General features: G+C 37.0%; 1 long non-coding RNA gene across 2 annotated transcripts in view; it reads right to left on the bottom strand.

Annotated features, from left to right (window-relative positions):
- LOC150020943 (uncharacterized) overlaps nucleotides 1–23,679 on the bottom strand; it is a 513,888-nt gene that overhangs the window by 102,600 nt on the left and 387,609 nt on the right. Inside the window, exon 1 of one of the 2 annotated variants that reach the window (XR_016511321.1) lies at nucleotides 18,514–18,578. The exons of the other annotated variant lie outside the window; for it this stretch is intronic. This is a non-coding gene — a long non-coding RNA (uncharacterized LOC150020943). Of the gene's footprint in view, nucleotides 1–18,513; nucleotides 18,579–23,679 lie in introns of those variants that run through there. 2 annotated transcript variants of the gene reach the window in all.

Raw genomic sequence — 23,679 nt, 5'->3', positions numbered from 1 at the left:
AACTCTGCAAGTTGGGTATTATTGGCACCTGCTTTTAAAGACGAGAAGACTGGAGCTCAGATAGGTTAGGATGTTAGTCCTGACAAATAGTGGTGCTGAGGTCCACACCCAGGTCTGTGCTCCCCAAAGCTATCTTCCTACCACTGTGGTCTCTGAACGACACCTGATCCCCATCTTCATAGAACTCAGAGTCCTAATAGGAGAAGAGATAATTACAGAAATAACTAGCACATAAGACAGAATACAAAAGAAACCATCCAAAGACACAAACAGTGTTGTGAGAATCCAAATACCATGCAGGTATATCTAGTGGGAGTTGGGAGCGGCAGGGGATGGATAGCAGGAAAAATGCTTCCAGTAAGAGCCTGGAAGGGAGAAGACACGTAAAGGAAGGATGAAATTTCTATAGATAAGACAAGGATTGAGTGGGACAAAGGTGAATCAAAGAGAGGAAATCTGATGTGTTACCTACATGTAGAGTTTGAGTAGGAAGCAGGGAGAGAGCAAGATAGGAAGGTGACTTTGGCTCTAACATTGATGGTTTGAGGTTCAAGGGGAGGAGCTTGTACATAATTCACCAGGTGATGAGGATGACTTGAAAATTCCTGTGTGAAGGGAGACCTTAGCAAGATTAATCAGGCAGTAGTGGAGAGGAAGCAGGCCAATTCACTAACAGTCCATTCCCTTGGCTTTCAGTAACTGAGATCCATATTATTACCCTTATATTAAAGATGAAGAAATTGAAGCTCACAGGAGCCAAGTGGCTTGCCCAAGGTCAGAGTAAACAGAAGAGCCAGTACTTGAATCAGGTCTTTCCAACTCCAAAGCCTTTCTCACTCTTCCACCACGCCTGGCTGCTTCAAGTGAGTCCTGTGGACTGGCAGTATTCCACCTCCCCCTCACCAAGTCACCTGGAAGCTCCTCGGAAATTCAGACCTACTGAATCAGAGTTTGCCCTTTCATAGGATGATATATGCACGTTAAAGGACTAAGCCACATTTTATTCTTTAAAATGACCAATATAACTACTGGAGAAATCATTTAGCTGGCTACAAACCCAGCTGTTTGGGGAGTACATCAGGTAGTTTCCTCACTGAACAGGTCAAAATCAAGTAAGAAAACCCTTTTGGATTTTGTTCTCACAGGCGAGCGAGTCAAGAATTTAAAAACAAATTGTAACTAGCTCTGTGGCCTTAAGCAAGTCACTTAACTTCTCTGAATTTTGGTTTCTTCATCTGCATAATATATAGTCTGTAAGAATCATATGAAATGGTATCTGTGAAAAGAAGTTGTACACTGGAAAACCATTATAAATATATATGGTGCTGTTATTAGGAGCCAAGGACACATTGCTATAAAATACCTGATTTTGAAAAGCAAAACAAAACAGAGAAAAAGAAGGAAAAAAGAAAGAAAGAAAGAAAGAAAGAAAGAAAGAAAGAAAGAAAGAAAGAAAGAAAGAAAGAAAGAAAGAGAGAAAGGGAGGAAAGAAGGGAGGAAGGAAAGGGAGAGAAGGAGTAAGGGAGGGACTGAGTGGAGAGGAGAGGAGGAAAGAGAAGAAGAGACAGACAGACAGACAGACAGACAGACAGAAGGAAAGAAAGAGAAAACAGAAAGGCAGAGACAATATACAAACGTTAGCCTAAGGAAAATCAGCTTTACTGAAGCAGGGGCATGAAGAACCAATGAGTAAAAGCCCTAAGGAGTAAAGGAGTCTTAGGGAAGCTCATTTGTTTCACACAGGTGTTTCTGAACACACAGAGACTGCCCTGCTCATGGAACTGGGAAGAGTAACAAGCTCCTGTGTGGTCCTGGCCCAAAGTAACAAACTTGAGGTCGGTAAAGCCTTAAGAAACAGTCATATATAATGAAAAGAATAAAAAACTGTTCTGAGAAAAAAATTAGTATACATTTTTAATCTTGGAACAGAGAAGCTTACATAATGAGTTAATAATGGAACATTTGTTACCAATTTATTGCAGTTACCACAGAAAATTAAGATACATTAACTGATTTCAAGCATGAAATTCTTTAGCTAACCTAGACAGTGAGGGAGGTTAGACACCGAACATGTTAACAAAAAGATTATGGACTCCTCATCCTTGATTCTTTTGACATATATTTATTGAGGGCCTACTATTTGCAAGGCATTGGGCTACAGAGCACATAAAATATAGTTATTTCCTCAATTAGGTAATACATCAGTATAATTCAAGTTTTTATAATGCAGGGTGAAAAGTTTCCCCCCCCCCCCCCAAAAAAAAGTTATAAATGAGAGAGTATGAAGTTGGGAAGCATTAAGATAAGCTTCCTGAAAAGGTACACTATACATTTAAAACTTTTTTACCTTGGTTTTCCAAGAACCAAAGACTTGGAAAAAATCATCTGCTGAGATTATCTCTTGTTTTACAATGCTGCAGTTGTTGTTATTGTTCTGTAAAATATTTTGGTTACATTTTCATACATTTGAGACTTAGGAAAAAATAAAAAGTTAGGCAGCAGTAACTCTGACATTATTTTGGCATTACTTAACTATAAAAACCTGAGTCCACATGATATTTAAAAAGGAAAGAAAAGAAAAGAAAGAAAAACATAAATTAGTGTTAATTCAAACAACCAGTCAGTTTATTGAGACATTAGTGTCAGTTGACTGTGTTGATCTGTTGGGCCAATGCTGGCATCAGCATAGCAGAGAATACAGACGTACAGAAAGCTAATCAATTACTGGTCCTTCCCTTGGAACCCCTGTTAAATTAACAAAATATTTCTGAGGAAGGGAAGGGGAAGTAATAGGTACATATACACTGTGCAAGTGGTTTATATAAATTAAGTGGTAACATTTTTTTATTTTAGTCACAGAAAAAAATCCAGAAAAAAACTGCCTTTGCACATGTTGCGAGGTTTTGGCATATTCAATAAAAATAGAGTAAACATATTTTAAAGGGTACTCATTTTTGAGATCTGCTAATCAAATATCTTATTTCAAGAATCAAAAACTTAATAGTTTGGAAAAAAGGAGATTAATGAAAACCAGAAAATAAGTCAAATTTCTTCTATTTTTGTAATTGCTTAAGGCTCAGCAGAATGCCTTCTGATAAGTTTAGAAGAATTTAACAATAATAGACATATTAAAGATAGCTAGACAGTGGAAAAACCTTTAAAATTTATTAATAGAATAGAGTATTAGCCAACAATTTAAAAAATGTGATTTCACACATCTGATATATAAACTGAAATTTTTTCTTTTTTGTGGAGGAGTGTCAATAAATGCATAAGCTCTGGTTTTGCTGAACTTCTGAAGGACATGTGCCTGTAATTGGCCTTTCTCATTTCTGTCTTGTTAACAAGTATATAAATAAGAGAAGGCTTCAGTAATTGGCTCAGAGTTACTAATGAATTAATTAACTTTAGTCTATTTTACCTAACCTTTAATAATAAGAGACTTTTTTTTTTTTTTGGTCTTGCAATAGGTCTGACTGAAAAAAACAGACACGCAGCAAAGCTCTTGAAAATTAATGAGAAACGAGGAAAGAATCAATGTACATTCTGCTTGCAGAGAACTGACACAAAAAAGACACAATAAACCATGAACAAACACAGTCAGTTTAAAAAATAGGTTAGAAAAAGTGGGCAAATTCAATTATAGAAGTAATTAGAAGATATAGGGCAAGGCTGCCTTTTGGGACTATGCCAGAAAACATGAATTAATATGAGTGAATAGAAAGAGCCCATGTAGTAATTAAGAAGCAATCACCTATGGCAATGAGCACCTGAAAACAGGCTGCAAACTATTAATTCAGTGATCAAAAATATTTTTAGATGATTAATATGGCAAATTTATTTTAAAAGACTAATTTCTGGAAAGATATCAAGACAATAGCACACTATTTGTTCCTCTGGCATTTATAGAGCTAATTAAATTTTATAATTTGCAACAACAATCATTATTATCTGAAAACAGTAAAAGCAATATTTCGCCTCTTTAAAAAAAAAAAAAAAAACACCAAAACAGTGGTTCTAAAATCAATATGTTAAATCCAGTTCCTGCTGGTCTGCTGTAACTGCCTAAGCCTTGATTGTTACATTCCTTCAATGTGTGTTTTTCTTATATGTTTGTGTCTCTATACTATTAAGCATTTGAATTAATGTACAACCTCTCAGGGGTTTTATATGTTCCCATACCTGGGCAGGGATTCCACACACTGTTTAATTTCAACACTATCAACTAAAAGCAGTTTAATGTACTACTTGTGCATCAAGGACTTTCTTACTTGGTCAACAGAAGTCTGTTACTCCAGAACACACCATTCCTCCCCTGAGAACACAAAGCATAGACTGGTTATAGTGAAGAGTGCTTTACAACACACAGAAGGCTAATGGCTTCTGAAATACGTGATTATCAGAGCCCCGTAGAGCAACATGAGGGTCTGGCTGGTAATAAATAACCTCACAACATGAATTAGTCTATTTCCACAGTGTTAAGAAAACGTATGTTTCATTTGTTGATCAGAAAAATCTAGAAAATGCTGTCTTTTAGGAAATAACAGGGAGCTACTAAAACTAATCAGCATGTTAGCAGGGAGTTACTAAGCGCCTACTATGGGCTTAAGGCCTGAAAGTAAATCCTGAAATGCTAACCTTGTCACAAATACATATATGTGTTTGTGTGTGTAATTTCCTTTTGGAAGTCAATGAACAGAAATCCTTTTATGACATGCTTTAGAAATGATAGTTTTAATTACCAGTTTGCTCATGGATTATTGCTAGCTTTGAGCTTAAGGTACAAATTGCTGATCTCCAAAACAAGATAAAACTAGAAACTCTTTGGGAGTCACTATTACCCAGGGCCTGGAAGTAGGAGATGTATAGGTATTTGAGGAAAAAGAAATTAGAGATTTTGACCAGATGCTAAATGAAGCAGGATCTGTTTGTTCAGTTCCCTCATTATCTGCATTTCTCTCATTTTCTTAAAACAAATGGGGCACTTTGGAAAAGAAAAGATAGGGGAACATGGCTTCTAGCAGAGGTCTCTTGTTTGCTGAGTTTGCTTTATGTGGTTAGTCATCAACACTTAGGTGTGGCAACAGCAAACAAACAGCTCTTGACAGTGACGGAACTCCCTGAGAGGCAGGCAATTGGGAACTAGTGAAGTGAGGACAGCTTAGAGGTGTGGGGGCTGAGCGGGGCTGCCAGCGGAACGGGACCCGCTCACCATGAAATGTTAATGTGTCAAAGAAGGGGAAAAGCATGAATGAACCACAAAGAAACTGAACATGACTCAGCTAGTTGGAGATGGAATTTGGGCTTTTTGCCAAAGCGAGGTGTTCGAGGGCACATACCCTAACACCTAGGGGGACAGAAGGCAGTCCCTGATTTTAGAAAGATACAATATTTTTGAAGAAAAAGGACAAGTAGGTTTTTTTTTCCTTCAGAAATAAACTGCCTTCTTCTTCTTCCCTCCCAGCGGTCCAACAAACATTTTCCGAGTTCTTCCTTTTTGCTGGGTTTTGGGTTAGCAGTGGAGAAAGCAGAGAGAGAATGCAATGTAACAATAAATGAGACACAACCCCTTTTTCAAAGCTCCTATCCCAGAGGAAGGACAACTGTAGGCAACTATGATAGAAGATAGTGAAACAGGTGCAAAAGAGGAAAAGAGGTAAGCTGTGATGACTGTGCAGAGGAAGGAGGCAGTTAGCTGGGGGCTATAGTGGGTAAAAAAAGGTTTTCATAGAAGAGGTGGCCATTATGCCTATCTTGAAGAATAATAGGCAGAGAAGGAAGGGGAATTTCAGTTGATAGGAAGTTTCTCTTGCTCTATTATCTCTAACTTCCTGTTTTTCAAATCAAGGTTATTTCACAAAGCAAGCAGACCAGATGACCATGATGTTCATATGTGAGGATGGTTTTAGGGTGGGGGGTGAGGAGAAAGATTGGTGGTGTGGGGATTTCTCCTCCCATATCAAACTTCTGCCTCCTCCAGGTTAGAAGTATTATTTTTTTTAAAGCACACTCTTCTTTTCCACTATTTGAATGATTTTGGATCCTGTTTGTTTGGAAAATATGATCTTCCAATAGCTTTTATTTTTCACGTTAGACGGCTTTGATGTTTTGCCAATGATAAGTCCCTTATTTTAACTACTGGCTTGATGAGTCTTGGGAATAGTACTATATTTATACATGCCTCTAATTAATTCCTTTATTAATGTATCCTTTCCTTTTTTCATTAAATAAATATTTAAATACTTCACAAATGTCCTGTTAGGCATAGTTTATTCTTTCCTCGCTCCTACTTGAAAATTATACCATTGCTCATATGAAATATGAACATTATTTAAAATGCATTGACTAAAAGATCAGACATGCATATGGTTATATCTTATTCCATAGTGAACATCAAAACCAATCTTGTTCTTGACTGATGTATTGGTCAGTGGGACCATGTATATGGGCCTATTTTGTTCTTAGGATGTTTCCAAAGGAAGATGATAGAGGTAGACTTAAGGTAACCACAACAGGCTACCTAGAAATGGAGAAGATAGATATCAGACTGGCATGGGTCAAAAGTTTCTTACATACAAAACCAGCCTTATTTACTACATACACAAAAATCTAAGTTTCCACATTTCTCTAGAGGCTAAGAAAGAGAAAGTAACTATCATGCATGAACATTAATTCACTCAATATATTTTTTAAAGTACTCTGCTAGGGACCAGGGATATAAAAATGATTAAAACATGAGCCTTGAGCCCTTAAGGAACTTACTCCCTCAAGAAGCTGATGAGTCAGATAAGTAAATCAATTACCATAGTATAGCTGTGATAAGGTATAAAAGTGCAGCATGCTATGAGAGCCCAGAGGAAGGATATCTAAATTAGGTTGGGACAGTGGGGTAATGGGATAAGATGCCAGAACTGAGTTTTTAGGAACAAGAATTTAATTAGCTAAAAAAGAGGGCCAAGGGAAGGTGATATAAAATATCATGGTATATAAAACAGGATGATGAATTTGGGAATGTCTTTTTGCAAACTTACAAAGTACTGGCTCCATATTAAAAGAAGTGTGGGTGGAATAAAGTATTCCTTACCCAGACCAGGCTCTCTCTGAGGTTTTCATTTCTAGATTCATTCCCTTTTCCCTAACTCCTTCTCTTCTGCCCAGGGTTTCTGGACAGAGCCATACAGAAAGTATAGTCTGTGGGTGTTTCAGAATTTGAAAGCTGTTGGCTTAGAGTGTACTGATAGGGAATGTCAAATGGATGTTCATGCTACTGTCCTAGGCAAGCACAGAGAAACAGTAATGAATGAGGTGACAGAATATTGAGCAGGCCCCATGACTTGTCCACATCTATGGAAATTTCTTTCTCTATGCCATTGTTTTATTTTGTTTGCATTCAGAGCCTTGAATAGGCAGCTTGTTGTGAAGACCTCAAGTAAGGGAATCTAGACGATTCTCAGGACTAACTCTAGTGTATCACATGTTAAAGGTGTTTATCCGAAGTGTCCATTCCTTCTATGAATTCTCTTGCTAACTTCTACTCATCCTTCGGGAATTGTGTTAGATGACCCCCACCCCCAGGAAGCTTTGCTTGATGTTCTGTATTAACTCATGCAGCCTGTTATAATTTTTTTTTTTTTTTTTTTAGTACTTGGCAATTTTCCTTTGCAGCACTTAATATGACCCCAATTAAATAATGAATTATATAATTAATGCTTTCACATCAGGCTTTTAAAAAAGAATGTTAGCTTCATGAGGGCAGAAACTGAGGTTTATGCTATTGTCTTTAAAATGCCTAGCAGCATTCCTGGTTCATAGCAGGTACTCAATAAATATATTTTGAATGATTCATTTAGTCTTTATCCCAATTCCAGTGCAACCCAAAAGCAACAAATTGAAATGTAGCAGAGCTGCTGAGTAAAACCAGATCTGTAGATCCTTGAACTAAATGGAACTCCCAGAAGTCTCTCAAAATTGAACTGGCTACTGGAAGCATTCAAAGGATGGGACCAGGCTATTATTCCCTCTTACTGCTTTACCTGCCTTCTCTCCAAGGCTTCTGGCTCATGGCTCCAGCGTCTTCCCATTCATCTATGTCAGGGCACCTTTACTGTTGCCATTGGTTTTCCTCAGGCTAAAGTTCTCTTTGTTACTGAGTGCCAAATATGCCAGCGTGGGATGAAAACGTGCGAGGGCGTGGGCCTGACCTCGGGGGAGCAGGAGGCTGCCAAGGAGCGGCAGGATTGGAGTAGCCTCCTCGGTCTCCAGACAACCACTGCCTGCACTTACAGCACAAGCGCATTGCCTTTTTAGCTGAAAGGGTGTCTGTAATCCCTGTTAAAATGCATATCACCCTGGAGATCAACTCTTCTTAGCTGTTATCAACCACTTTTATCTTTACATGAATGAAGGAGCTGAGAACAGGATTTGGCTCAGAGGGTAGAGGGGCAAGACAGGCCCTCCGGAGTGTGAAAGGGAGGGGGATAAGGAGTGCTAGGAAGCTGGGAAAGGGATAAAAATGAAGTAGCTAGGGCACCAGTGCCTAACACACAAATGACACAAAACCATGCCTGGTGAGTAAATGATAAACCGTTTTCTTCAAGTAGGTTGTGGGCTGGTCCTACCTTGGGCAGTGTCTCTAGGTAGCTAGCAATTTCCGGTTAAGGAAAAGTTCACAGTACAGGAAGCAGATGGCTCCAGCTGTTTGGGGTTGATGCCAAATCCCAACTTCACTATCACACTCTAGGGTTTCATAGGGAGAACATACAAAATGGATTTTTTCGTTTTGTTTTCTACTACCGTGAATTCAAGAGCTATTTCCATTTCAGAAATGTTATAAGAAGGCGTCATACTACATTTTCAAAGACTTCATGTAAGCTTGAGTTTAGATGCCTATGTTGGGTTCTCTTAAATATGCCCCCCCTATTTTTTTTTTTTTAAATCAAAGAAACTCCAATAGACTTAAATTGGTCATGAGAACTAGCGATGATGTTTCAAAAGAGGACAAACACCATACTGGTATCTGAATACTAAGATTCTTTTCTATGTCTGTGAGTATAATGCTTGCTTATACATACTAGCAAAGAACACAAAAAAAATTAGCATACTAATTTGATTCTCTACTTAAAGAATGGAAGATTCTTTTTGACACAGACAGCTGTCCATGAATAGCTGGATGACCCCTGGTCAGTTTTCCATCTGTCTTAGAGTAAGATCCAGGCTTAGTCACACATTGGCTGTATGACCTTGGGCAGCCTTCTTATGTTGCTGTTTCTCAGTGTTTTCATCTGTAAAATGGAGAAACATTTACCTGCCTTATGGGATTGTACTAAGGATTAAATTAGAACCTTGCCTACAAGAGATATTCTGTATTATTTTTAAAACTCTGGTGTGAATCTGTCTTTGCTGAAGAAATTTGTAGTAGGCCTACGACTCTTTACTTCTACCTGCCTCTAAGAAGAGAAAAGTAGAGAAAGGTTTTATTGGATCAATCTTTTAAATAAAAATTTTAAAAGCTTTTATTTATTTATTTTTAAAGAGAGGAGAAGGGAGGAAGAAAGAGAGGGAGAGAAACATCAGTTGCCTCTCTCACACCGCCATCTGGGGACCTGGCCCACAACCCAGGCATGTGCCCTGATCAGGAATTGAACTGGTGACCTTACGGTTTGCAGGCCAGTGCTCAGTCCACTGAGAAACACCAGCCAGGGCTACTGAATCAGTTCTGAGAGAATTCTACCACCATGAGAAGTTCCACTTCCTTTTTGTCCTTGGCTCACAGGGCTATAAGACTCCAAGGATTTGTAGAGGGAGGAAGAGACTGGTGTCTGGGAATCTTAGGTTCATCTCCAGTGTCACTGGCAGCTCTCGGAATAACAGGTTGACAAATGCAAATAACACCAATTATAATTGTATGACCATAATTTCTTAATATCTCCCTATGCTAATCTTCCTCTCCTATGCTTTTTCTTTCTTGAGACCAGTGATTCTTAACCTTGCTTACAAATGGAATCATCTGCGGAGCTTTAACAAGTACTAGTGCCTGGATCCCCTTGTTAGAGATTCTGATTTAACTTGTCTGGGGTATAGATAGTCTCAGTATAGGCCTTTTCAAAAGCTCTCCAGAGAACCAAAATTGCATTTTGAACAGTGAAAATTTTAAAAATAATTTTGTTTTCAATGTAAAGTACAAGTTAACATATGCCAATACAATTAATAAAAAGACAGAAATTTAGTCATGGTGCATGGAATTAATTTCGCACTGTTAATAGTTAGGTATCTTAAACTAATTTTAATGTTAGTTTAATGTAAACACACTCTATCCAGCCTTGTCCATAAAATCCTTGAGTCTGTTGAGTTGACCTGGAGTGAGTGGCACCAGGCTGAAGGGAGCAGAGTAGTGTGACGTGGCCCTATCATTTGCTGCAAGATTCCTGAGAGCCAGTGCTGGTTCAGAGTGTCCTCTCAGACCTTGAATTAGCTCCAGGGATTTAAGGATCTCTTATCATTTATTGGCTCTGTCAGTTTGGCTGCCAATTTTGCCAAATGGGTAGTTTTCAGCCCCAGAGTCATGAGACTGGTGTGTCATGATCAGCTGTGATTACAAGAAATGTGAAATAATAATAAGGCAAACTCAAGGTTATCCCTGTAATAGCATTATTTTCACTCCACTCACACTAGGATGCACTGTCTTGAATGGGAGAACATGGTGGAGTTACAGTTACAATGAGGGACTATCATTTGACATGAGTGTCCCTGTGGAACAAAGGTTGGGGTTTCACAAACGCCATCCTCCCAAGTTAAAGAAGTTGCTCTCTGGGCCTTAAGTGTGCAGCAGTGCATACTAATGGGGGTGGAGGGGAGAGCTGGACAAAGGGGATGCTCTGTGTTTTTTTCTTCAATTGGAGAAGTAAGCTTGTTTATAAGATCACACCTTAAGCCATCTCTGAACCAAAATGGGGAAAATAAAGTTGTTTTTTTAAAAAAAGATTTTACTTATTTATTTTTGGAGAGAGGGGAAGTGAGGGAGAAAGAGAGGGAGAGAAACATCACTGTGTGGTTGCCTCTTGTGCACCCCCAACTGGAAACCTGGCCTGCAACCCAGGCATGTGCCCTGACTGGGAATCGAACCAGTGACACTTTGGTTCACAGGCTGGCACTCAATCCACTGAGCCACACCAGCCAGCTCAAAAAAAAGTCTTAAGGAATTCTGCCAATCTTTTCTCATCACAAAAAATCAGTTTATAAATATATCAAAAACGAATACAATATTTTTAGGAAATTATGAACAAAAGTGTTACATATTTGGGGGTTCTCCTGATATTTGGAGTAATTTTGATTTGACCAGTAATTTTAATGACTTCTGCTAAAGATGAAGGAATGGGGTACTTCATTTAGTTTCATCAACTGTTAACGAAACTTTCTAGTTGCATAGAAAGAGAAATTACCAGTTAGGTAATTTAGACGAACATTTTGATTTGTTTCCCCTTTTCAAGGTTCCTGAACAGAAGGGAAAATGAGGCTTGAAGATAAGGCTTGGAGAACGGAGAAGAGCTGGGGAGGTGGTAGGCACTCTGTAAGTGGTTGTTGGTAGTTGCCTTGGTGGTCATGATATTGTTAATAAATCTCTCCTGAGAAATTTTTTCAAAGTAGTGAAGTACAGAAGGGAACACACTACTTTGGTTTTTAAGAGTATTGTGCTAAGAGTCGATTTTTTTTTATAGTAAGGAATTTTGAATGCAAAATAAAGGGATTTGTGAAGAACTTACTATACTCAAATTGAAATCACTTGGACCTTGTTTTTAATTTTTCTTGTTTATAACAAATTATGTAATTGTTCTATGCTTTAGTGCCTTGGTTTTTGTTTCAACATTTCAACTTATTAGTGACCAACTTATTAGTGAGTGATATACATGGAGTACTTTGAGTTGAATGGACAGTGTCAAATAAATTTAAGATCTTATTTTGTTACTTTATAGTACAATGAATCAAATCAGGCAAATGCAGTTACAATATATTTTGAGGATTAGATTCCTCATGGTCATATAGCAAGTGAAGGGAAGGGCCACTTTCAGACTTCAGGGCAAAGTGTGATGGCCCTATTGCTATCTTTATTACTAATTCTGTTAGTAACAGAGAGTTTCAGAAAACTCATGCACGATAGCTCAAAAATGAGTTGCTCACCAGAAGAAAGTCAGGAATGTCTTAGGGGTACTTCCCTAATCTTCCAAAGTGGACAACTATCCTCACACCCCACAATAAATTGCACTGGGCTGCTTCCTGAGACAGGATTCTGCAAGGGCTAGCTGACACATGGCATTTGTTGTACTATTCATGTTGAACAATCTATTTATTTTCCTTTCCCTCCATCGCTTGCTTTTATTTTTACACTGCTGTTTATTTCACATTACTTTTTATTTAACACTGACCCTAACCTATTGGTCACAGTGTATAAAATCTCAGTTTTTCATTCTACAGTTAATTTCTGCCTCTGTGGTCTTAGATCCATCATTTTTTACTGAGCTTTTATGTCACTAGAGACAGCTTTGCATTTTAATAAAGTTTCCATTCCTGTAGGGCCTGCTCCCCTGAAATAGCTCCTGCTCCCCAGGGCTGCTGAAGAGTTGAGTAGAGAGCAGAGAAGCTTTTGTGGACAGTGACGCTGATGGCAGATAACTCCAGCTGTCATTGCAAGATCATCCAGATAACGGGGGGACAATCAAGTAGGGCTTATGGACCACTTGAGTTTTTCTGATTGTAAAACCAGCCATTTTTCAATTTAAATAATTTAAGGATTCCAGCTTCTCTATACTCTAAGGCTCATTTAGCCTCTTATTAGCTAACCATTTCTCTAGTTCAAGAGGTGGAAGGGAAGAATGCAGATTTTTTGTTATTGTTAATTCACAGCGCTGGGTAGTGGTGTGTAAATAAAAAAAATAAGCCAAACAAATTTGATGAGAAGAGAGACTAGAAATCTATACAAGTAATCATAATTGATTTTAAAAGTTAATTAAAAGGAATAAAAAGGGACAAGCACTGCATCACCTCACATATTATCAATAGGCAAATGACAGAGAAGAGAATGAATTAGAAAATTGATTCCCAGCTAACTAGAAGAAGAAAACACACTAACAGAGCCCTTAACTTTAACTTGAAAATCACAAATTTCTTTCTTCATACTATTCTGATAATGATCTTATCTCACATTATTCACATCAAAGGAAATGCTGGGAGGAGCATGAGGGCAACAGCAAACACCCCAGAGGCCTGGGCTCAGGCCCCATTTCCAGGCTCACCTGTGATACAGCAAGGGCAGCAAGTGCAGTTAAACCAGTGCTGGCCCAAGTTCTTCCTTCTTTTGCTCTTAGTTGCAAGCTTTTTTCTTCTTTTAAATCTTACAGCCTTTCTCCTCTTTCCCAAATCTCTGTTACCAAAAGGTCAGTAACATACAATATTTATTTTCAAGTGATATATATAGGTGTTACCCATCAGGTCACTCAGTACCAAGAAAACAACACTCTTCTTGAAACATTTCCTAATATTTTTGTGTAGGTATCTAGGGCTGGGACAGCTCTGGAGAACCATGTACTGTCTATGCCCATGGGCCTGTCTTTTCCTTGCTTAGAAGACACCTGCTCACATGAAGACACAGATTCCCCAGCATTAAGGTCAGGACCTGGGAGAGAAAATTGATAGCTAGAGATACCTCCTGACAGAGGTAAGACCAGTGGTTACCACCAACACTTCAATCTGATTGAGAGACACACTTTGAATTATTAGAAAGACAATGATGACCTGCTGACTGTTTACCAAACAAGGTCTTCAGCTGACACTTGGAAGGAATCTTCTTATTTAGAAGGTAAGTAACATCAATAGCTAAGGAGTTACAATAGGAGGGGAGACCAGGAAATGCTTTCTTTCCTTCCCTCTTTCCTTCCTCATTCCACTTTCCTCCTTCCTTCTTCCCTCCCTTGCCTTCTTTTCTTCTTTTCCTTTCCACCCTATCTTAGTCTTTCTAAGCAATAGAAATCCTTCTGTGGATTATCAGAGAATTTTAACATAGATCTAATTGCTGATGCATAAGTACACCTCAGGAAAATATGGGTTATTTCTATTCAAAGAGCAGGTTGTAGACTTCTGGACTAGTGTCATGCTTTTTGTTTTTTTCTTCCTATTTTTTCTCTCTTCTCTCATTTTAGAATTAGGGAAAACAAAACAAAGCAAACATAGTCTGATAAGTGATGAGTGCTGGAAACAGCTAATATTGCTGTGCTCCCTCTATTTCTTTTTTAAATACTAGGATTGTAAGCTCTATAAGGTCAGGGGCCCTGGTTGATTTACTCATTATTATATTCTCAGCATTTAGCACCGTGCCTAAATATTCGCTGAGTGATTGAATTAATGGGCTGTCCATTAATGTCCTATCCACAAGAAGAGGATAAGGATTGGTAAATACAGAGCTAGTTAACATAAATAAAATAAACATTATCGTATGTCTTTTTTTTTTTTAAACTGCAAAAATTCTGTTAGAGGACAATTTCACAAAATGTGTTCAACAAAATAATAGCCCTAAAGAATAAAAACAGTTTTTTTTTTCTTCCCCCAAAACCGTAGGGAGAGTATGAAAAATAGTTTGGGATACTCTATAGCAAACAAAGTTCAAAACGATCTTTACAATTATGACTTCTTATAGTTTTTCAATGGCAAATTTTCACTGTGAATTTCCTAGAGAGAGACACAGCATGCTACATTTCCAAAAATTATTTGACCATTTTACTCTTTTCCATGGTATAACTATGGGGATAGTATTCCATAAAACATGTTTTGAGAAAAGTAGCCTCTTAATTAAGCTTTGTTCTCTTTAATTGTCTTTCTTTTAGATTTAAGTTTAAATTAATTTTTCAACTGTGAAAGACATCCCCAAGCACAAAGGTGTGAATATACTTAACACTACCAAACTTTACACTTAAAATAGTTAAGATAGTAAATTTGGTATGCATTTTTTTTTTTTTACCACAATTAAATTTAAAAAAATTACTTTCAGAATAGTACTTTACTAAGTAATAGATGAATCAGTATTTAACCTTAGGGCTGTGATAATGTCCCCAGATTTAATGGTATTACCAAATAAAAGGCTTGATTTGGGTCAACAACATATTACTCAATTATATTTACCACCTAGATACTGTATCCTCAGTAAGTATAATGATTTTCAACATAGGGCTATGGATCTATTTGTGTGTATTTTTAATATATAGCTTAGGATGATTACATGAAAAGATCCATGACTACTTAGGGAAAATTTATCATAGGTTAGTAGAGTGAGTTTGGGATTAGGAGACAAGATTAGACTATAGAACTGACATTGTCACTGATTTACTGTTTTACCTTAAGTAAATCCTGCTTTCCTTATTTATAAAATGGTCTGTTAGTAATTTTTTTTACTTTTTTCCCTTCAGCATGGCATTTTCATCTTATATGGAACTCTAATAGACTAAGCAGATAAAAGCAGAGATGCTCTCTGATCTCAAGGAGGTAAGAGGCCACTTACCCTCCCCTCCCCCACGGTCCTGAGTATCCTCAAAGAACCTAAGAGCTCAAGGGTACACAATCTGAAAGTCTCAATGCTAGATAGTCTTTGGGATTCTCTGCAAGTCTTACTCCTGCCACCAGGAATAAGACTGAGGTAGAAAAGAATGTTTGTGTCCATATTAGAGCCTGTGAACCCCTGTAATTTGATACAGATCCACACAGCACTCTGCTGTTACAGAACATACTACGTGTATCAATCACCTTTTGAATTTTAATGTATATTTTTGATTCAAAAAATAAGTTAAGAAAAATATTACAAGAATGTACTCTCCCCTTAGTTATTTTATGGATGCATTTCAAGATATAGATTTGATGGCAAATTAAAATTGAATGCAAATGTGGTGACTGAAAAGTTACCATATCATTTTCTAAGACCCTCTTAGTTTTTAATGGGCAAGGTTCTGCTTAAAACAGAACGTCATAATTATATGAATATGTGTATTCTTTTCAAAGCATTACACTATATTATGGGTAAAAAACAATAGAGAAACATATGCAAAACTATTGAAAGAGAAACATTGCTTCTTGAATAGCCTTTAAAATTATGGCATATTTACTAGGAAAATGGCTTACTTATGACAAGTTTCTAAAAGCAATATTAACCTTCTTGAAATTTAATGGCAAAATCAGACATGCAAATATCAGTCACAGACATGGTAACATAACTACTTTTGTTAAGATTGTATACTGGATAAAACAGATACTAAAAGCTACATTAAGATATTGTAAAGAGTCATTTATAAGATTCACAACATACATGCATCACTATGAAAATCATGATGTGGACTGTTCTAAAGATAGCATTCTGGAAAACGAAAAATCCTGTGCTTTCTTTGCTTGTTATTGTGGGCATTGTCACATTTGTACTTTTGTATAGGGTGTCAGCATTAAATTTGCCCTTAGGTATATACATATATCTATCTTTTGGAAGCAGGCATTTGTTACAGAGACAAGCTACCAAGTGCTTTCATGTATCTAATGTGTGACTAATGAGTGATTGTAATCTGTAATCAAAGAGGATGTTTGCTTTTGCAAAAAAGTACAATTTATCCAAAAATAGCATAAATAATAAGTCAGGAGCTCCAAAGTAGTAGTTAAAAATGCATGATGAAAATATCCTATAAAATTACATTTGCTATCAAATGCATTTGATTTAAAATTTTTTTTTCCTGAAATGTACTTTGTCAGTATAGTTTATCATATAACTCATTACTTGCCTAGTCAGGTAATGCTGATGTTTAAAAGATTCACATTTTAAATTATTTCATTGTTTTTATAACCTTAAAATATTTCATTAAAATTTCTCATGGAGTTTTTACTTATTTTAGAGAATGTTATCTTCAGACATTAAAAAAATAAAGGTCAAAAGTCATAAAGGATAATAACTGATGGTTTTGATAATGCTAATTATATATTACTGAGAATGAAGGTAGAAAAGGAAATATGAATACTACAGGAAGATAAACATCCCAATGCTGGATTTTAAAAATAATGAAAAAACTCTTAAAATGTCTTTGTACTTCACTGTCATAATTCAGAGACATAATGAAGCCTGAATTAAAAATGTCAGTTTCTGTGAGTGTTGATAACTTGGTTCTTTGTTGGGCAAGTCAAAATGTGTCTGTTTGATAGGCAAAAATGACAGATTAAAAATGGGAGAAGTTGGATCTAAAAAAAGAAACACACACATACACACACACATGACTTTAAAAAGGGTCCATAATGTACTCGAAGGAGAAAACCTGTAGGGTAGGAGGCAATATCTTTAGGAAGTCACCGAGCAGCACTAAAAGGCAATGTCCATGGCCAATCAAAATGATTTCTGTGACTGCTGGGGCTCTTGCATCCTGTCTTTACACTAGACTGGAAACCCTTTGTACTAATTACCAGACTGTACCAGATTTTCTGGTTCAGTTCAGTCCTATAATTGACTGACAGTGCTGGGCTAAGAAGGGGAAAAATTCAGACTCACTACTGCAAGCAGAGGGTCAGAAATGGCTTCACAGAGACTGGTCACAGCCTGGCACTAAAAGCAGGGTGAAGCAAGCATCCTCAGCACTTTCTTCTAACTCAGGTTAAAAAGGACATGAGGAAGAAAAAACAACAGTCTACACCGCTGCTCTCACCTTACAGACCAGTTCTTAGCATGCAACCATTTTACATAAAATGAATGGAGAACAGCTTCAAGTGTAAATGGTAATTTTAGACGTCATTGATTTTTATTTTGCTTTTAGGAAGTAGATACAGGTTTGTCTCCAAAAGTCAAATAGTGCGGTCTTGCTAAGTTAAAGCCTTTTGTTTTATTTACAGAAACTAAGAAAAACAATGCTGCTATTTTATTCTCAGGGCTAAGGAAAGCATTAAGGTGCAAGGCATATTTAAAAAGCTTATGGTAAGTTACATAATCAAAGCTAAGCCTTTGGAAACAGCATCATAAGTCTCACAGCCTTTGCTTATTTGTAATTCACTTATTTGATGTATTGTGCATTTCTAGTAATAAAATCGTTCTCCATTAATGCATACTTTTAAAAATAAAAGTTTAAAAATAATTTATATGACCTTAGTTTATGCATTAGAGAAACAGAACACATTGAGCACTGGATTAAAGACATAGTTGGCTGACCATCATTTGTTATTTACTTAGAACTGTTCTCCACCCACTTTATTTCTAACCAAAAGAGCAGCTCTAGCAACACCAAACATTAAAAACACAGGTGCGAGAATCAGGGTCAAAATAAAAGCTCAGGCCATTCGGTAGGCAAGTGAGAATTATGTACTATCATGTTGAGGTCAATTGACTTGAAATTTAATCACAGATTAAGCCCCCTTTCTTTCCAGGCTAAAGAGTAAGCAACACCTGTGCCAGCAGCAGCTCACATTGCAGTTGACATAGCAGCCAGTTCAATTTTTAGTTACAAGTCAATTACTTACTGGAACAGAAAGGGAACATTTCATTCATTCCATGGATGGCCACTTTTCCGGAGAAACCTGTCAGGTTTTCTTTCTCCAAAAGAAGAAGAGAGAAGAAACAGTAAAAGTTAAAAATAAGTGATAGGCTGCAAAGTTCTAGAGCCAGGCCAGCACACTACAGCCGAGAAGTTGTGCAAATAGCTTACCTTCCAAATACTGAACAGAGCTGTCTTGTATATGAGGCCTATCCCAGCTGATAAGTCCTGGGATGTTCCTCATCAGAGAATCAAAACAGGTGAAATGATAATAGGTTAGGTGATCTACACCTGAGAAGAGGGCCTGCTGACTGGATGAAAGGAGAGAGCAAATGAGTAAACTGTCTTCCCCCAGCTACAGTCAGCCCTTGTGCAAGGGGAGTTTCAAATGCACTGGCTATAGACTTTTGTCCAAAGCTGTGGGTTTTTTTTTTTTTCTTTCTTTTTTTTTCTTCTTTCTTTATTTCTTTTTTTTTTTTCTTTCCTTAGTGAAGCTAGATTAGTTCATACAAAACTCAACAATACAGCACTGAAACCCATTGTTGATATTCAACATTTTTCACATAGCGGAACAGAATAGACAATACGGTATCTAGGAAACCATGGGCTGGATTACAAACTGATGATATCTCATCCTTCTGGGGGCCTGTAATCCTTTTTATTACCTACCACAGTAAAAAAAAAAAAAAAAAAAAAAATCACTGTGTGTGGAAACCCTCTCAGAATAAATCAATAACATTGCTATTCTTAGGAAAATAGGGTAAATTAAAATGAAATGATGCTTATAACACTAAATCCCAAAGTGCCATTTGCCTTTTATGCCAGTTAATGATTTTCAAACTTATCTTAATCTTTATGTGAGCTTCCAAAGGTTTAAAAAAAATCAAATTATCTGTAGATATTTGCTTAATAATGTTCACAATTAACTTGGACCTTCAATTTCTTATGCTAAATACTTGGAAAGTTATCTTTTTTAAAGTGCCCAATATCAAGACTAATGCCTAAGTACAAAATAACTTTCAAAAATTTGTTTTCAAATACATGTCCTCTTGGGTTAACAGTAAGCTATGTATATTTGCTCCATTAAAAACTCACTGAAATTCAAGGTTTTGGGAAGCTTACTTATCTGATATCAAGTTTAATAATATTTATTTTGCTTTTTAAATGAATCCCATGTCTTTATTAATTTTTGATTTTTTAAAATGCATTTTCTTGTTATATGTAATTGCAAAGTCATTCTTTACAAGGAAGTTATGCCTATTAACCTTTCTGAAAATCTGGTCCAATCCCTTTTTAAAACACAATCCAGTTTCCATACTTTTCTTAAGCCTACAAATGGTCTAGGTAGCCACAAAAGTGATTGTTCCTACCAGTTTCTTTTCATCACTTCTGCAATTGACCAATTGACAACTGATTGATGGTTATCTTTTCACTTCAACAATGAAAGAAATTACCATCACTATAGCTATGTACAGTAAATGCCTCCAGAGTAAATTACATGATTCTAAAATTCATCCTTAGCTCACTTAGTAAAACATCAACACAAAAAAGTTTCTTTTGGCTCCTCCTTTCCTGTACCACAGATTTGGCCTTTTCTGTCAGCTGCAAAAAAAGAACTTGACAGCTTCTTTAAAAAGAGGAATATAAAAGAACTTGAATAAAGGATGGCACTGGGCCTGTCTCAAGCAAGTGGCCATTCTCTGCACATGAAAAAAAATTAGGCATGTGAGCACAGATAAGCCCTATAAAAATACTCTCAAGACTATTCCCAGTGGCCTTGGGTTTTTCTTTCCTTCCTTAACTGTCCCTGGACATTAGCGTGACAGCATAGATTCTAAATATGGATTTGCCAACATATTTTGAGTAGGTTTTGTTTCTCATTGAAAATAGTCCTTAAAATTCTAAACTCCTGTACTGCACAGATTCCCTTGCTCTTTCTAAAAGTGCTCAAACAAGTGCTATTATCCAAGGGTCACATTCATCTATTATGATATGCTGATGGACGAGGACTTGAAATTCTACCCCCAAATCTAAAGTTACTGTAAATGTGCATTTTATCTCACATGAAAGCCCTGATTCTTGACAAGAAAGGGTATCCAAACATGCAATTAAAGTCATTTTTATTTTCTGGTGAAATAAATTCCTTGTTGTGAATGATTGGACTGATTTATCCTTATTCCCGTACCCTCACCCTTCTTTTGAGATCACATTTTTAAAGTGAAAAAACACATCGTGGTGGACAGGAACTGATCCTCACTATTTCCCTTGATCTCTTAGATCCATAAAATTTGTTCTGCTGAATATCACAAGATAAACTGAACCATAGTTTTACCATCTATAATGACTTGGTACTGTTTGACATGTTTCCTACTCTATCAATATTAGGAAGTTATACAGCAATATAGAGAAGTGGATTCCAAGCTTATTCACTGCCAACTCCATCTAGGATTTGAGCTAGTTTTCTGATAATTCTGGTTTAGTTATTTGAACAGACAAGATTTTATTAAATGTCAAAGTTATGTTCTTTTTTATAAGGAATATATAGTTTATTTCCATGTAGGACATCAAATTTTTATAAGAATATCTTGACAAGTAGTAACTAGACTGCCAAAAAACCTCTGTCATATAAAAATAGGCATACTTCAGACTTCTAGTCAAGGTGGTGGCATAGGTAAACATGGCTTGCCTCCTCACACAACCACATCAAAATTACAACTAAAATACAGAACAGCCATCACTCAGAACTGTCAGAAAACAAGTTGAAAGGATGTCTAACAACTATGAAATTAAAGAAACCCCATCCATCCAGGCTGATAAAAGGGGTAGAGGCATGGAAGAGGCTGGTCCCACATCCATGTGTGGTAGATAACAATTTGGGAGGGATATCTCAGGAACAAGGAGTCCCAATCCCACACCAGCCCTCCCCCCACCTCCCAGGTTCCAGTTTCAGGAAGATAAGTCCCCATAACTTCTGCTGCAAAAACCAGAGGGGATTGAGTCAGTGGAAGAAATGCCTGGATCCCCAACAGTTCCTCTTAAAGAACCCACACATGGACTCACCTACTCAAACTCACTCCCTCTGAGCTCCAGCATTGGGATAGCAGCTTTAAAGGCACCAGTAACATACAAGGAGAAACTGAAATGTCTGGCATCAAAGCAAGAGTTGGGGGACAGCTTTTTTTAAGACAGAAAGGTGGGCAGAGGCATTGTCCCTTTTCTGAAACCCCATCCCAAAAGAGCCACAGAGTTGACAGGCTGGTGCCATATCTGATACTCCATCAACCTTGTTAACACTGCGCTCCCCTGAAGACCCCCCAGAGACCCTGTCCCACACAACTTAAGGGCCCAACCAAGATGCTTTTCCATATAAATGGCTGGTTTTGGCTCATGCTTCACAACTTCCTAAATCCTCTCAAACAATAAAGAACTTACAGAGAAACAACAGTAGAGTGGATGAAGCCAAGAATCAAATCAATGATAACATTCGAACATAAGGAACCAAAAAATAACCAGTCAGAACAACAAGGAGAAAAAGGAATTAAAACAATGAGGATAGTGTAAGCAGCCTTTGGGACAACTTCAAGCATTCTAACATTCACATCAGGGGTGCCAGAAGGAGAAGAGAAAGAGGAAGAAATTGGAAATGTACTTGAAAAAATAATGAAAGAAAACTTTCCTAATTTGGTGAAGGAAAAAGACATGCAAGTCCAGAAGGCACAGAGAGTCCCAAACAAGATGGATGCAAAGAGGCCCACTCCAAGACAATCATAATTAAAACACCAAAGGTTAAAGATAAAAAATATTAAATGCAGCAAGAGAAAAGCAGTTAGTTACCTATGGGGGTGTCTCTATAATATTGTCAGCTGATATCTCAAAAGAAACTTTTCAAGCTAGAAGGGATTGGCAAGCAATACTTAAAGTCATGAAAAGCAGGGACCTAGAGTCAAGATTGCTCTACCCAACATTGATATTATTTAGAATGGAAAGGTAGATAAAGTGCTTCCCAGACAAAGAAAAAACTAAATGAGTTCATCATCACCAAACCATTATTATTATTATTATTATTATTATTATTATTATTGTTTTTACCAAACCATTATTATATGAAATGTAAAAGGGACTTAAGAAAAAGAAGATCAAAACTATGAAAAATAAAATTGCAATAAATACACAACTATCAACAATTGAATCTAAAAAACAAACTAAGTAAAAAAGAAGAACAAAGAAGAATGGATACAGAGAGCATTTTGGTGGTGGCAAGAAGGGCAGGAGGAATGTGGGAAAGAGTAAAGAGGTGAGGGGATTTGGAAGTACAAATAGTAGTTACAGAATAGCCATGGGGATGTAAAATAGAGTATAGGAAATGGAGTAGTTAAAGAATCTGTGCATGACCCATGGACATGAACAATGGTGTGGGAATTGCCTGAGGCAGTGGGAGGGGCTTGGTGGAGGGGGATAAAGGGAGAAATTTCAGGACACATATAATAGCATAATTAATAAAAAATTTTAAGACAATAAAAATAAAGAAAGAAAGAGAGAAATAGGCATTATTCAGAACCTGGACAAAGAAAACAATAAAATTAATAATTTCTTTCTTTAAAAATTTTTTAAAATCATTTTTTAGTTTTCCAATTACAGTTGATATACACTATTATATTACCTGTAGGTGTACACTTTAGATATTAGATATTATATAACTTACTAAGTGATCTTCCTAATAAATCTCATACTGATCTGACACCACACAGAGTTATTACAATATTATTGATTATATTCCCTGTGCTGTACTTTAACAACCGATTTGTTTTGTACTTCCTAATCCTCTCACCTTTTTCACCCATGCCCCCAACTTCCCTTTCATCTGGCAACCATCAAAATGTTCTCTGTTATTATGAGTCTGCTCTGTTCTGCTCATTCATTTATTTTGTTTTTCATATTCAATCATTGATAGATATGTATTCATTGCCATTTTATTGTTCACATTTCTTCTTCTTCTTCTTCTTCTTCTTCTTCTTCTTCTTCTTCTTCTTCTTCTTCCTCTTCCTCTTCTCCTTCTCCTCCCCCCCTCCTCCCCCCCCCTCCTCCTCCTTCTTCTTCTTCTCCTTCTCCTTCTCCTTCTCCTTCTCCTTCTCCTTCTCCTTCTCCTTCTTCT

This window comes from Furipterus horrens, unplaced genomic scaffold (assembly GCF_987537825.1).
Source record: "Furipterus horrens unplaced genomic scaffold, mFurHor1.1.pri manual_scaffold_1, whole genome shotgun sequence".
In the NCBI taxonomy this organism is placed as follows: Eukaryota; Metazoa; Chordata; class Mammalia; order Chiroptera; family Furipteridae; genus Furipterus; species Furipterus horrens.
The sequence above is the reverse complement of the archived record's forward strand: the minus strand, read 5'-3'. Positions and strand labels throughout refer to the sequence as shown.